Source organism: Tenrec ecaudatus, chromosome 1, assembly GCF_050624435.1.
Source record: "Tenrec ecaudatus isolate mTenEca1 chromosome 1, mTenEca1.hap1, whole genome shotgun sequence".
NCBI classification, from domain to species: Eukaryota; Metazoa; Chordata; class Mammalia; order Afrosoricida; family Tenrecidae; genus Tenrec; species Tenrec ecaudatus.
In genome coordinates this window covers 246133221-246149560 of record NC_134530.1, presented here as the reverse complement: position 1 = coordinate 246149560, position 16340 = coordinate 246133221, and the positions used below count along the sequence as shown (strand labels likewise).

The window sequence follows — 16340 nt, the reverse complement described above, 5'->3', positions numbered from 1 at the left end:
GTTGGGGCACCACACCCTGGCCCCAAAGTCCACTTCAGCATTCCCTGGGGACCTCGCTGCTCCATTCCCTTGCTGTTCTGTTGCACCCTCTTAATGTTTTGCCTCGGTGTGGCAGGATCCGATTGGGCACAATTCCCTCAGTGTGTCTCCGGTGTTGTCGCCTGAAGGGCTATGGGTCAGTGAGGAACGTTATGTCTCATAGTGGGGCCAGCCATGTGGTCCTCTCTGTCGACTGACTATTCTAATTGGGAACATTGACCTCCTGGCCTGGTGGGCCATCATGTGCTCCACTCTCTCCTCCTCCCCCTTCATCTGCTCCCGTGTGCTCCGATCAGATATGTCCCTCTTCCAGAGCTGTAGATTCGGTGCCGCCCTTTGAAATAAATTCTTCTGAGGGGAAGGGCAGATGTCCCCTTAGTAGTTGGGGTTGGGGCCGGCTCCCCAGACCTCTCCACTGGTTCCCTACTCCACACTGGCATGTTGCATTCACATCTTGGAGCATCGGGTTGAAGTCTGGTCCCTCTTTCCCTGTGGAGACACAAACAATACCCTCCCCTTGGGTGGGTTAATGCCCTGTGCCCCCACTACCCTTTCCTTTATTATTATTTTTTTTTCCTTTCCCCACCTCCTTTTTAGTTGTCTACCATGTATATCCCTGTATTTGGTCTGGTCCCTGCCATATTACCTGGTACTCACCCCAGGAATATTTGTATACCATAGCTTTTTCCCTATGCCCCGTTTGCCTTTTTTACCTCAGCAGCCTTTCAAGTCTTTCTATATTTAAGCCAATGCTATCTTGAGGTCTGTTTTCTCTTTTTTGTCCTTGGGGTGAGGTTTTTCTATGTGATGGTCTCTCGTTTATGCTTGGTGAATGTTGTTCTTCTGCCCATACTGGGTGGGGAAGGATCTTTTGTAGGGCTGGGTTTCTTCTAACGTATTCTTTGAGTCTTTCCTTGTCTGGGAAGACTCTTACTTCTCCATCTATCTTGATTGATAATTTGGCTGGGTAGAGTATTCTTGGGTTTGCATTATTTTCCTTCAGTTTTTTGACTATGTTACTCCACTTTCTCCTCTTCTTCATAGTTTCTGCTGATAGGTCTGAGCATATTCTTATTTGGGAACCTTCATATGTGATTGCTTGTTTTTCCCTAGCTTCTCTCATGATTTTCTCCTTTTCCTCAAAGTTGGATAATTTAAGTATTATGCGCCTTGGTGACTTCTTCTTGGGATTCTGTCTAGCTGGTGTTTTTTCAGCCTCCTGATTGGTTGCCTGGTTTTCATTCACTAAGCTGGGGAAACTTTCCTCCAAGAATTCTCTCACTATTGTTACAGATGACTTATTTGTTGTGTCTTCCTCCTGTAAGCCAATAATTCTAATGTTGTTCCGCTTCATAGCATCAGACATAGCTCTTAAGTTTTCTTCAGCTTCTCTGATGATCTTAACAGATTTTTGCTCGTATTTGTTAAAGTCTGCTTGGCTGTCCTCTGAGTCACTGATGCAGTTTTCTGATTCCTCCAGTCGCTTCTTGAGGTCCATGAGTCTGCTACTGGTTTTTGTTATCTCCTCCCTAAGCTCCCGTATTTCTCTTTGATTTATGGCTTTTACCTCTTCTTAAACAGGATTCAGTCAATTAAGTTTTTAAATATGTGTAAGTGCATATGTATGTTAGTCTATAAAGTTTTCCTATATATGACTGTTCCCTTTATCTCAAAAGTATTCTAAATTCTATACCATTGGCTAGTTTAATGGTACTATTATTAGAATGGCCAATGTTTCTATGGAGATTACTTATATTTCCTCTCAAAAAGTTGATAATGCTGCCCTAAAGTGGAACAGGGATATGTATGCCTATAAGCCTTAGATATATGGATTAATTTTGAGCTCACACTTAACCATAAACCATAACCTAAGAATTGATTATTTCTTATGATGCAGCTTTGCTGGATACCAAACTTGATGAAGGGACTACTGAAAAGATGGGCGCTATAGCAAAGTGTGGTTAGGCACTAAAACAGAAAATATTAAAATGGAAACAACTTTACAATGGACCTTGGCTCTAAGAGATTAGCATCTGAGGTCTTAGAAGCTTAAAATAAGCATCCAGTTTTAACAGCTGAGGCATCTGCTAAGTCCACACAGAAGAAACATGCTCACCTGTGTGATCTGTAGATTGTAAATAATAAAATCCAAGACCTGAGGAGGGAACTGTATTAGAATTTAAATCCTGAGCACCTGGTTTGCAGAAGGCTAGGATGATAACAAAAATTCAAAATCCATTTGCAGCATCCTTGTGTGCAGTAAGCCCCTGGTGAGCCCCCTCTGATGACTGACTAGGGATGTGAATAGCCTTGCCCTCAGACCGAGTGCATCAGAAAATGAATTCATGCAGTTAGTTAGGTTAAAAGTTAACCTATATTTGTTTTCACTTTTGACCCATTCTTAACTTGTCCTAGTTTTTAAAATAGTTTTATTCATGTTTATTTCATACATCATGTAATTTAGCCATGCAATCCTATTAAAGAAAATCGTGTACTCAGCACCACAATTTCAGAACCCTCTCTTCTTGTACTCATTGTTGTTAGCTCCTCCTTTCCCCATTCCTCTCCTGCTGTACCCCTATGTAATTATTAATCCACTTACTGTCTCTATAGATTTACCTATACTGGATTTCTATTCTGGAAAAAAACAAAACAAAACAGGAAGCAAGCAAGCAAACAAACAAAAAACCCTATAGCAATGATAGGCAAAAGATAGAAAAACTTCAATCATACTTACCTGGCAGGGGAGATACCATGATCATGAAGGTGGTTTTCCCAGGGCGAGGCTTATCCATTGCACTCCGGATGTGCTGACCCCTGCAATTTCTCCAAATGTGGGAAACGCGACTGCATAATTTGTGGTAGCGGGGGACTGCATTCGCAGTCAGAAAGAGCAGAAAATATTAAAAGCTGAAAGAACTTTATAATCGACCAAAAAGGAGATCAAATGATAAGGTGTTACATTTAACTCAACTACATCTACCATAATTGACTTTATAATTGGCTTAATCCATGTATGAACCCTGAAAAATGGATTTTGGGCTTCTGTTGTCATCCATAATCTCCTGAAAATCATGTATTCTCAATTCAAGCTCTGATATCATTTTCTTCTTTGGAAATGCCTTAAAGACCCAAGATGCCATTCCTTCTGGTAGCCATGCATCATCTGGTTTCTTTACCACACTTTTCCCTCTCACCCATATCATCAGTGATCTCTTCCTGAGGGTGAGTAGAAAGTAGGGTCATGTCATAAGAACTAATCATTCCTAGATTGGGGCTAGAATTAAGTGAAAGCCCCAAATTTATTAATATATTTATGTTTATGTATGTCTGTAGTTCACCTTAGAGAAATCACTGTCATTTTATGATAGAGAAAATTATCAGTTATAACCCTGGAGCATAAGGTAATTGTGTTAGTCTGGGTTGACTAGAGAAACAAATTCAGGCACTCATATGTGTATAAGAAAGAGCTTTATATAAAAGAGTAATTATATATTGATAAAATATCCCAGCCCAGTCCAGATCAAGTTCATAAGTCTGATATTAGCCCATATGTCCAATAGTACTCTAAAAATTCCTCTTCTGACTCACACAATACATGAAACAATGCCAAATGCAGGAAGATCACAGGCCAGTGAGTGGAACGTTTTGTGGATCCAGTGGAAGTGGAAGCATCTCAGTGCTGGCAGGGGTCTCCACGTGGCTCCTCCAGCTCTAGGGCCCTGGTTCAATCAGCGTAGCTCCATGTGGCTTGTCAACAGGAATGTCTCTCAGGGAGAGTTTGTGTCCCACCTCCAGGGAGGAAGGCATGAATTCCCAGAATCCTCAGGATAAGGTCATGCCCATACAGAGTTCTCATTGGCTGTGAGCTGATTGACAACTAGACTCCACCCCTTCTCAATTTGACAGATTTTGTAACTGCCCCAGTAATTATTTTGGTAGTGCCATTAATTTAGCCAATGATATAGAATTTAAAACAGTTGCGACAAGAGAATTATACAAGTACAGGCCAGTTTCAGACTGCTATCCATGGACTCTTGACTTTACTTTCCTTTGGATTGAAGTTTTTCTAAGCTTTATTTGGTTTCTTTTTGGTATGATTTTCATTATACAAAAGCCAGGATAGGCAAATCTGTAGAGACCGTCAACTGGATGAAGAGTTTTGAGGGTTATGACATGGGAAGTTGGGTGGATGGACAGGGGAGCTAATAACAGTGAGCACAATAATGAAGATAATATGCTGAAACTGCTGGCAGTGATGACTGCACTGTTCTTCCTAATCTATGCAAACCCTTGAGTTGTGTGGCATGTGAATTATATGTCAACAAAACGGTTTATACAAAAAGCACCGTGGAGAGCACAGATTTCCTTGTGTGGTGTTATTCTGAAGACTGAGCTGGCACAGTTTGATGGTGTGTGGGGTTAGACAGCAAAATCCCCTACAGTTTTCCTACCAGCCTGTGAGGGCAGCCTCTTGATGGCATGGAATGAGAGAGAGCTTGAGTCTTGGAGTGTTCTGGACAAGGAAGCTGATTTCTAGGCATGTGCTTTGGTTTCATTAAAGCCCAGTGGTCTTGTGAGGATGATCAAAAGAGGATGACTTGGAAGGAGATGTAAGGAGGCTCTGCGGAAATGAGCGAAGCAAAGATCTGGTGGAGTGTCCTCGGCAGCAGGGTCTGGGCGTTAGAGAGAGCTGTGCACATTTCAGATACGGTGTGAGGTTGGCCCAACCATCCCTTTCCCCTGCCTATACTCCTTCTTGAATGTTTGTGACTCAGGGCCAGGAGGGTGGTTACATCAATGACAAACTTGTAACTAGGTCCCTGACAGCTAGTCATGGGAAGCGGATTCTGGCTGACTGGAGGGTAGGGTGATATGTAATGAATTTAACCGTGCTCCCTAAGAGATCTGGCTTGTTTTCTGTTCTCTTCTGGGAGGCAATCGAAAACCCTTAGAATGTAGGCTTAGTAGGTGTGTCTTTGTTTACTTGTAGACAGCTAGATAGAAGCAATGTGTTTCAGGGTGGGGCGCTGGACCACCAAAACAGCATGATTTAGGGTGAGGATTTTGTATCTCTTGGGATCAGCTGCTGAGGAGTGGAAAGTGAGATCTTCCATGCCTACATGACAGAGCTCTAAGAAAGACCCTGGACACCACGGTGTGGGTCACCTTCCCTGGTTGGCAATAGTCCATGAGTGTTGTCACATATTGATGCTGGGAGAGTCCTGGTTCCATACAGAGAGGATGCCTGGGAGCTTCATGTTGGGAAGCTCCTGGATTCTGCCCTATGTTCTATTTCCTTTGGCCGGTTACAATTTTTTAAATGCAGTAATTATGTAGGTAACAAAACATTGCCATTTCAACATTCTTCACATGTACATCATGTTTTCAAGCCATACCATCATCACTCCCCAGTTTCCAAATTTTTCTGTCTCCTTTAACAGGAGCTCTGTGCCCCCACTTGGCCCAACTTCCATCTGCATCGTTTCCCTGTAATAAGCTCTCAATGAGAGGCTAACAGTTCTCAGTGGGTTCTGTGAATCCTTCTAGTGAATTCTTGTGACTGAGAGTGGCCATGGAGGCTCTCCAATTTTGCAGCTGGGGTCACCTGCAAAGTGAGGATCGTGTTGTGTGCTCTGTACTCCTTAAACCTCACAGTTGACTAACTTTCCTAGGCAGACAGTGGTGATAGGTCAGAGGCAGTCAGAAATGGCCCCAGCACTAGACCTGAATGGGAAGAGTGAAGTGTCCTAGACATCTGCATGCAGCAGAACCACAGGGCAGGAGGAAGGGATTCTCCTTGAGAGCTTCCCCTACTTTGCCTTGGAACTGGCCTTTGACTTCTAGAGGGGATAGTTAGGGAGCACTCCCCACACCCCCAGGAAAAGAATGGAAGAGTTGATAATTAAATAGCAATTTAGGTCAGTACTGTAAATATGCCAGTGACAGACAACAGTAAGAGAAGCCTGGAGACAGGGAAGTTGCCTTCAGGTTGAGAGGGACTGGTTGCAGGTAATTGGTGGTGGTGAGTGGGGGGCACTAGGGAGGAAGGAAGCTCTCACTTCATCCTCTTCCAAGTGATCTTTCTGCCTTCTCCGTGGTTACCATGGGGGCTCCAAGTGGTCAATGATTTGGCTGGCCAGACAGAAGACATTGGGCGAGAACCTAGCGGGCACCTGGGAAGCTTACTATAAAATCAAAGAGCTCTCTTTTAATCTGTCTTTCTAAACATGAGGCCCAGCAAGAAGGCAGGGGCTTCTTCCTCAGTCCAGGCCCAGCCGGCATTCTCCTCTCTTCTTTTAAGCAGACTAAGAGAATCTGGTCCTTTAAGATGTAAGGCAGAGAAAAGATTGAAGTTGTCCAAGGATCTTGTCTTACTTGGCTCCACATTCAATGCTTATGGAAGCAGCAGTCAAGAGATCAAAAGACCCATTGAATTCGGTAAATCTGCTGCACAAGACCATTTCAAAGTGTGGAAAAGCAAGGATGTTTCTTTGAGGACTAAGATGTGCCTGACCCAAGCCATGGTATTTTCAATCGCCTCCTACATGTGAGAGTTGGATCTTGAAGAAGGAAGACCAAAGAGAATTGATGCATTGGGGAATTATGTTGCTGGTGAAGAATATTAAAATAGCATGGGCTGCCAAAAGAACAAACCCATCTGTTTTGGAAGAAGTACAACCAGAATGCTTCTTAAGGCAAAGATGGTGAAACTTCATCTCAGTTACTTTGCATGGTGTTATCAGGAGGGACCCGTTGGTGGAAAAGGACATCACGTTTGGTAAAGTGGAGGGGCAGCAAAGAAGAGCGAGACCCTTGACAAGATGAATCTTGTGGCTACGACAACAAGAACAACGGTGAGGATGGCACAGGACCAGGGCAGTGTTTTGTTCTGTCGTCCACAGGGTCACTATGAGTCACAATCAACTCATCGTGACCTAACCCAACAACAACAAAAACAAGATGTCAATCTGTGTTTCTGGTGACTAGTGAAGTTGCCAGACAGAATGTTATCTCACTGGCTTTTATGAATGACCTGCCAATGTTTCCATTTTCACTGTCACAGTATGGTTCTATCCCTTGGGGTCCATGAGGAGGATGACTTAGCAGAGGCTACTTCCCTGACTCTGGGAGGCGTAGCTGAGAACCTGGAGCAGGGTGGTCCCAAACACTGCTTTAACATCGTCCTGAGTGCATCAGAGGAACATTCCGTAACTCTTAGTGATGGGTTTTGAGAGAACTTGAAAATGGCAAGAGGTGTTAGGACTTGTGAAATCATAGCTACCTAGGCTCTCAGAAGGTGAGCTTATTCAGAGATCAGGACCTTGCCATTGTAATTAGTTAAGACAAGGTCATGCTGGAGCAAGGAAGGCCCTAAAACCAATGACTTATGTACGATTCATAAGAAGGTGAGAAGGGACACAGAGATGTGCTGGGAGAAGGCTTTGTGGAGACAGGCAGAGATTGGAGTGATAGGTCTCCAAGGTGAAGAACGCCAAGGACTGCTGACAACTGTCAGAAGATAGGAAGCGTTAAAGAAGGAGAATTTCCTCAGGCTTCTAGAAAGAACATAGCCTGCTGTCTCCTTGACTTTGTATTTCAAGATTCCAGCCATTTAAGAAGACGTCTTTGCTGTTTAAAGACACCCAGTTTGGGGTAAGTTATAGTAGTCCTGGGACACTAGTACAGAGCCCATGAAGTCACACGTCCTCACGTTGCAAAGAGGAGAAATAAATGCAAGCTCATACAATAGGCAGAAGGAGCCCCTAGGCGGGGCCAACAATTAATGAGTTTGGTTGCTAACTGGAGTCACTGAGTTGGGCGAGGTGCCTGGGTGCTGTCAGCTGGAGCTACCAGACCCAAAGACGACTCTTTTAACACCGAAGTGACACCTGGCTGGAGGTGCTCACAAGCTGACTCATGCTCTAGCCCCCCAGAGTCAACCTCCAGCAGCACCTCAGAGGGAAGACCTAGGGCAAACCCTTGGGAGCACAATTCTCTGACACCTAGCATGGCCTGGAGTCGAAGTTGACCCCACAGCAACTGGTTGGTTTGTGACAGAGAGGTAGGTGGGGTGGATAGGCAGTTGATTTGCATAAGGACCTGGGACTAGAGGAGGCACGAGAAAGACCAAAACATGGAGCAAACAACCTGGTGATGGTTTCAGGGACTGGGCTTTCACCCCAACCCATGGGCTCAGCCCTGCGTGTGGAAAGAAGAGCCACAAGTAGGGTGAAAAACTCAACCCAACCCAACCCAACCCAACCCAACCCAATCCAACCCAACCCAACCCAACCCAACCCAGCTATTGTCAAGCCAGTGTCAACTCATGACAACTTCACCTATGTCAGAGTAGACCCAGGCTCCATAGGTGTCCCATGGTGGATTGCCAGGCCTTTCTATCAAGGCACCCTTGGGTCGGTTCAAACCACCAGTATTTCAATTAGTAGCCCAGACACAGGCACACACAGTGGGGTTCAAGCCAAGGCTCTGCTTGTGAGAACTGCAAACTGGGGGAACCCTTTGGTGTTACAAGGGTTGTGATCACGTCTGGTGGCACCAGCTGACGGCACCCAGGCAACCCATGACTTTCTGGGCAGCAGTCACCATCATCGTGGGGAAGCGACTGTGGAAACAGCAAGAAGGGACTGCTTGAAGGAGTTCCACAAAGTTCATGGTACACTTTCACTGTCTTTCAATTCCACTTAACCATGACGTGTTTAGGGTCCCATCACCCCACCCCAAACCCCACCTACTTTACCTGTGGGCCCAAAGGAGACCTCAATCTTCCTGGGCATCGCCAGGAGGGATTCTATAGGTGGCAGCAAGAGCAGTAACCTGTAGGCTATTTCAATTCAGGGGACCCCATTCTCTATTGGCTATGAAGCTGGGAGAAATGGGGGCTGCAGGTAAGGAAACTCTGCTCCATCGGGAAGTGATGTTTGGAAGCTCGCTGCTGTGACTGCTGAGGTCCCTGTCCAGATGTCCCTCCAGCACCAAGACACTCGTTCCTCCAGCTGCCGGAGTGTATCTGATGCTGGCTCAGAGTCCACTGAGTCCACTCTGGGCATTGTCTTCAGCCCAAGCAGTTTCCTTCTTGGGAGGCCGCACCCAGAGACCAGTCACTGTGGAGGTAGCAAAGCCTGCCCTTAGGGCTCTAACTTGGGACATCTCTTAAGAGCTTCCCAGAGGGAGGCTTCCCCTAGCCAGAGGCGTATGTAGCAGCTGCACAGCACCCCAGCTTCTCCCTCGGCCCAGTCCTCCTTCCCTCACTCCCCTGACAAGGGGTGTGTTTTAAGAACACGCTCCATACACCTCTAGTCTGCTTGCTTTCATTGTGAGGGCTCCTTAGGCAAATAGGACCGGACCACCACCTTCCCTGGTTCATGGCCTGGGGCAGAAATCTGATGGCTCAGCCAGGTGGGGAGCTGATGAAGCACTGGCTGGCCTGTCTCTCCACCTGACATGAGCAGACACTTCCCTCCTTTCCCCGACTAAAGCTGCAAAAGGCAGCAGGCTGCAAACTTATCGGTTACTTCATGGTCCCAACCTCATCCTCCCCTCCTGTCTGTGAATAGCTTGGCTGATGTGATAATGCTTCTTTGTAAGCCTTCAAAGAAATGTGAACCATCCCGTTGTGGAATCCTGTCACGACTACGTGTAGGAAATGTGCTTAAGCCTGCCTCTAGTAAAGTTAGGGCCTGGAGTGTCTATACTGCAGGGACCCCCTGCGCCTCCACTTTTGGCTTTCTCTTTTGTTTATAAGTTTTTTCCTTACAGATTGTACCTCTTGAACCTGATCAATTTGTAAGATAAGAGCCGATCTCTGTAATATTTTACATTTCATCACCTATGTCCTGAGTTACAATGTGTCCGGATCCTGTGGTCTGTGGTCGGTGGTCCTAGTGGAGAGGCAAGGTGGTCAGCACAATCATAGGCCTCTCCACCCTTGGAATCCTCGGATCGGAGGTCCCGCACTGAGCACTCGCTAGAAGCCTTGCTGGTGTGCAAACAGCAGGGACAGCATCCTGAGGAGATGGCTGCTGTTTCCCGGAGTCCCTCTCCTGTGTGCCCTCAGTCACTGGAGTGCTGCTGCTATAGAAGTACCACGAGTGGTGGCTTTCACAAATTCATTTTCTTTCTTTTTAAAAAAATCACTTTATTGGGGCTCATACAGCTCTTATCACAATCCATCCATCCATCCATTGTGTCAAGCACATTTGCACATTTGTTGCCATCATCATTCTCAAAACATTTGCTTTCTGCTTGAGCCCTTGGTATCAGCTTCTCTTTATTCCCTCCCTGCCCACGGCCCCTCCTTCATGAAACCTTGATAATTTATAAATTATTATTTTATCATGTCTTACACTGTCTAACATCTCACTTCATCCACTTTGCTCTTGTCTATCCCCCAAGAGGAGGTTATATGTAGGTCCTTGGGATTGGTTCCCACTTTCTACCACACCTTCCCTCCACCCTCCTGGTATCATCACTCTCACCACTGATCCTGAAGGTATCATCTGTCCTGGATTCCCTGTGTTTCCAGTTGCTATCTGTACCAGTGTCCATCCTCTGGTCCAGCCAGATTTGTGAGGTAGAGATGGGATCATGATAGTGGGTGGGGAGGAAACATTTAGGAACTAGAGGAAAGTTGTTTCATCATTGCTACAGTGCACACTGACGGGCTCGTCTTCTCCCCATGACCTTTCTGTAATGGGATGTCCAGTGGCCTTCAGATGGACTTTGGGTCCCCACTCTGCACTCCCCTCATTCATAATGATATGACTTTTTGTTCTTTGATGCCTGATACCTGATCCCATTGACACCTTGTAATCACACGGGCTGGTGTGCTTCTTCCATGTGGGCTTTGTTGCTTCTGAGCTAGATGGCTGCTTGTTTATGTTCGAGCCTTTAAGACCCCAGGCACTATATCTTTTGATAGCTGGGCACAATCAGCTTTCTTTACCATATTTTCTTATGCATCTGCTTTGTCTTCAGTGATCGTGTCAGGAAGGTGAGCATCATATAATACCAGTTTAATAGAACAAAGTATTGTTGCATTGAGGGAGTACTTGAATGGAGGCCCAATGTCCATCTGCTACCTTAATACTAAACCTATAAATATATACACATAGATCTATTTCCCCATCCTCACATATAAATATATTTATATGTGTACATGCCTATATTTAGACATCTATAAATGCCCTTTGCCTCCTAATTCTTTCTTCTATTTCATTTTATTTCCTTTAGTCCCACTATCATGCTCAGCCTTCATTTGGGTTTCAGTAATTCCTCTAGGTTTCATTGCCCTTGATTAAGCCCTACCAGGCCTTTTATGCCCTCTTCATCACTGATTTTGGATCACTTATTGTTCCCTTGTCCCTGGGTTTGTTATCACCCACTTCCTTTCTCCCACCTCTCCCTCTCCCATCTCCCCCCAAACAGTTTATCCTGTTGTTTTCTCCTCCAGATTGTTTATCCTGCCTATCTTATCTGGATAGACCTGCAGAAATAATAATATGCACTAAACCAAGACCGAGCAACCAAGGAACAAAAGAACCCACACAGGCAGTTCTACCCGTTCCTTTGGGTCACTATGGGTTGGCATCAATTGCATGGCAGCGAGGTTGTTTGGGTTTGGGACTTTTGGTGCCCTTCCCCAATGAGAATCAAAAGGGAAATCGTTCCGTTCATGGATTCTCTAGTTTCATATTTGATCTGTGGTCATAAAGAATGCTCGTCTGAAGAGTTGGACTTTTCATTCTTGGGATGCCCCTACTTCCCATTTTTGCTTCCTTCCCACCTTCTCTCCCTCTCCCTCTCTTCTATCCATCAGTCACATTGCTGTGATTGTGCTTCTGCAAGAGAAACAGAGACATTAAGCCTGTCCCCAGGTAGCTCCACTCACTGCCATCAAGTCATAGCAAAGTCAGAAGACAAGGGGGAACTGCCCCGTGAGTTCCCGAAGCTGTAACTCTTTAGAGAAGTAGAAAGCCTTGTCTTTCTCCTGAGGATCTGCTAGTGGTTTCAAACTGCAGAACTTGTGGTTAGCAGCCCAATGCGTAACCATTGCACAACCAGGGCATCTCCCCGGGGAGAAGTCTGCGGTTCATGTCTAAAGCAGACACAGCAAGGTCTTTGTCCATTTCTGGCATTCTCTTCTCATCCAAATAATTACTTCTGCCCTCTCAGCTGCACAGAGATAGCTGACCCCGGGTCCTCATGGGTCTCTGGAGGCAGGTGATGGGAGTGGAAATGCCCCTAATACTTAGTTAACATGGGAGTCCCCTCCAGACACTCTTTCTACAGGTGTGGGATTTCTAGAGAAACAAAACCAGTGATAGATCTACATATCTCATGACCATTGAGTGGATGCTGAATCAAAGAGACCATATATAAACATATATATGAAAAAGCCTTATATAAAGAAATAATTTTATATCAAGATAGTGACCCAGACCAGTTCAGGCCGTGGATCTGATGCTAAAGGAAGTCCACTTCAGACTCACCCAGATGCCTGTGGGTGAAAGCAGGAAGGTGAGGCTGGAGCTGGGAGATAGATCATAGGCCAGTGGGTGCAGGGTTGTGTGGATCCAAAATCCCCTGCTACGTGGCAGGATACCATAGCTCCCAGAATTGCAGGCTCTATGAGCCATGACCCCAGAGCCAGGTGAAAAATCCAGGGAAGCAAGAAGACCAAGAACCAGAGAGAGTTCTATTCTACTGCGTCTCTCTTATGAAAAGGCCACACACCCTAAGAGGTGTCATCAGATAGTGACCAGGCTGATAGGTTGGATTTCACCCCCACCTTCACCCAGGTAGCACTGAGTTGACATAAAATCTAACCCTCAAAGGGTGGCATCAGGAAGTACTCAAGAATGCTATTGCCAACTAGCCAACACAATCTCCAACCTCCACAAAATTACAGCTACTTCATAGATTCCAGAAAGCGCAATCATACCTTTGAGATAAATGTGCTGTGTTTTCTGTTTAAATGACTTTCTTCGTAAGTTTGCCTTCAGGTTTGAGTAAAAAAATCCATTGTCACGGCTACTGCTGTTCGGTTCAACTGGGCCCAGGCATGCCAGCAATCTTCTGCCGTGGAACCATCCCCCTCCTGCTCAGCATTCCCTGAACTGACCACCCGTGATCCCTTCTGTGGAATACATGTAAGACCTCTCTTCTTCCTGCTACCCAATGCCAACATTGTTTGATCATTTCAGATTTGTTCCCCAGTCCTAATTATTATGAAAAAGGTTTTCAGAGTCATCACCCTTTACTATTCCTCCCTTGTAATGTAGAATGTTCAAATTGGATCCTCTTTGGGTAAACCATTCATATCCAATGAATGCTCAGGAGAATCTTAATAGACGCTCTGAAAAACCTGGAGTTCATCTTCAGAATTTGAGGCTGGTGAGACTATTAGTCTAACTTCCCAGTTAGCGTAGGTTCTAACTCATGGTCGCAATACCTTACGAAGGCAGGTTTTTCTGGATAACGTAGCTTTCTGAATGCTTTCACCTGTTGTTAACTTGTATTTTGTTTTATATTTTTGGTTCCACAACTTACGAAATGCTTTCTAATTCAACAATGTAAAGAATCTCTGCCCAGCAGAAAGGGAGAGGGGAATGGCGGTGCCACGCATTCATTAATTCATCCATCATTGATTTCCTCATCCTGTTGCCAATAGGTAAATGGAGAAAAACCACCTTTCACATAAGGCCAATGTGTGTGTGTGTGTGTGTGTGTGTGTGTGCAATCCTCTCTACAAAGTCCCCTGAGGAGCACCTGACAAGCGAAGATGTTCCAGGAATCTTCCTTTTCATCTTTAAACTTCCCTGTTCTGTCTCGTCCCGCATTGATAAATATTTAATAAGCAAACACTCTAGGCTAGAGAAGCAAAAGGAAGGCCTGTTTCTGCTACCCTGATTCTGACTCATGATGGCCCTGATGCACTACAGAATAGACCTTCTCCAGAGGGCTATATTCTTATGGAAACAGATCACCAGACCTTTCTTCTGCAGTGTCATACGTTCAAACCACCAGCCTTTAGGTTAATAATCAAGCACAAACCATGTGTGCCCTCTGGGGACCTTTATCTACACTTGGTAGATGATGATAAGGAAGACCAATTAAAATTCCAAAAATAATTCAATATTAAAACATTCCATATAAATGTAGAGAGAAGGATGCTGTGTGCTCTCACTTTTATCCTTTTCCTTCTTTCTCTGCTCCCCACCACCAGCCCCAGGGTCACGTTGATACAGATCATTTAGGGGCACTAAAGATGTGTTGGGTCTGAGTCCCACCTGAATTTAGAGGACTTCTAAAAAACAGACTTTATGCATACCTAGGGGAATCTCTGGGTATCTGTGCTGAGGACAGAGGATGATTTTATCTCCTGGCAGAAAGTGTTTTTAGATATTTTGTATTTGGAGGCTATAGGTTGCTATGCTTTGGCATGGACTAGATGGCAGTGAGTTTTGTTTTTGTCTGCTTGTTTGTGTTTGGTTGTTGCTTGGAGAGAAGGTCGCTGTTGTTGGCTCCCAAGACCTGGGCAGGGGAAGCTGCTCGTCTGCTGCAGCATGGTCTACAGGGAAGAGAGGAAAGGGTGCTGCACAGCATGGAGCTTGAGTCAGCTCAGCTAGCAGTTTCTAGGACAGTTGCATCTGGGGGGACAGTTGGGTGTTGGCCTAAGGATGCTGAGCACGAGGCTCCAGAGAAGTGGAGTCCAAGGGGCATCAGGGAGAGGACAGTCCTTCCTTGCAGACAGGGGAGCCATTGTTCAGCAGAAGGCCAGCTTTGTCTTGGAAGACAAGTAAGAAAGACAACTTTCAGCAAGAAACCTAGTAGGTGGGAAGATATGATGAAGCAGCTTAATATTAGTGGTTAAAACCAGGCCGAGGGGCTGACTGCAACAGACGGACCGATTGCCGATATGTAAGCTCAGCTGGAAGCTGAAGACAATGAAAACAACTCCATGAGAGCCAAACCATGACCTTGAGTCTATCCCCCCTGAATTTAGAGAACACCTCAAAAACAGATTGCGTGCATTGAACATACTGACAGAAGACCTGATAAGCTGTAGGAAGACATTAAGATCATCGTTCATGAAGAAAGCAAAGGTAATTTCAAAGACAATCAAGGAAGAAAAGATAAAAGCGGCTGTCCGAAGGGACTCTGAAACTGGCTTTAATCCCAGAGTATCTAAGGCAAATAGGAGAAATGATGAAACCAAAGAGCTGAACAGGAAGTTTCAAAGGGCAGCTTGAAATGACAAAGTCAAATATTGTAGTGAAGAATGCACAGGCCTAGAGTTAGACAACCCAGAGAAGAACACAATCAGCATAGCTTAACCTGAAAGAACTCAAGAAAGGTCAAGCCTCAGTTTGCAACGTTGAAAGAACCAATGGGCAAAATATTGAATGATGCAGGAAGCATCAAAGGAAGATGGAAAGAGTCCACTCTGTACAACAAGAACGAGTTGACCTTGAGTCATTGCCAAAGCAAGCCTATGAACAAGACCAGTGGCTCTGGAGGAAGAAGTGTAAGCTGCACTGAAAGCATCAGCCAAAAACAAGGTTCCAGGAGTTAAAGGAATACCAATTGAAATGTTTCAATAAGCTGACAAAGCACTGAAGAACTCACTATCTATGCCAGGAAATTGGGGAGACAGCTATTGGGCCAACTGATTGGAAGAGATCCATATTTGTGCCCATTCCAAAGAAAGGCGAGCAAGCAAAATGATTGAATTATAGGACAATATCACTAATTCACGTGCAAGTAAAATTCTCCTGAAGATCATCCAACGATGGTTGCAGCAGTACATTGACAGGGAGATGTTCAGGCTGGATTCAGACGAGGACGTGGAACAAGTGATATCATTGCTGACGTCAGCTGGATTTGGGTTCAAAGCAGAGACTATCAGAAAGATGTTAACATGCGCCATATTGTCTATGCCGAGGCATTTGACTATGTGGATCATGACAAACAATGTAAACATGAAAAGAATGGGAATTCCAGAACACTTCCTTGTGCTCACGAGACACTTGTACAGGGACCAAGAGGCAGTTGTGAGAGCAAAACAAGGGAACACTGCATGGTTTAAAATCAGGAGAGGTCTCAGTCTGGGTTGTATGCTTTCACCCTATTCATTCAATCTGTATGCTGAGCAAATAACCAGAGAAACTGGATCAGAAGAAGAAGAAGAAGAACAACAACAACAACAATAAGAACAAGAAGAAGAAGAAGAAGAGGAAGAAGAAGAAGAAGAAGAAGAAGAAGAAGAACAAGAAGAA

At 45.0% G+C, this 16340-nt stretch overlaps 1 non-coding gene across 1 annotated transcript; it reads left to right on the top strand.

The window, feature by feature from the left end:
- Positions 1 to 2768: 2768 nt before the first annotated feature.
- LOC142437975 (U1 spliceosomal RNA) lies at positions 2769 to 2926 on the top strand. Its single transcript, XR_012782470.1, has one exon. It is a non-coding gene; the product is annotated as a U1 spliceosomal RNA (small nuclear RNA).
- Positions 2927 to 16340: the final 13414 nt, after the last annotated feature.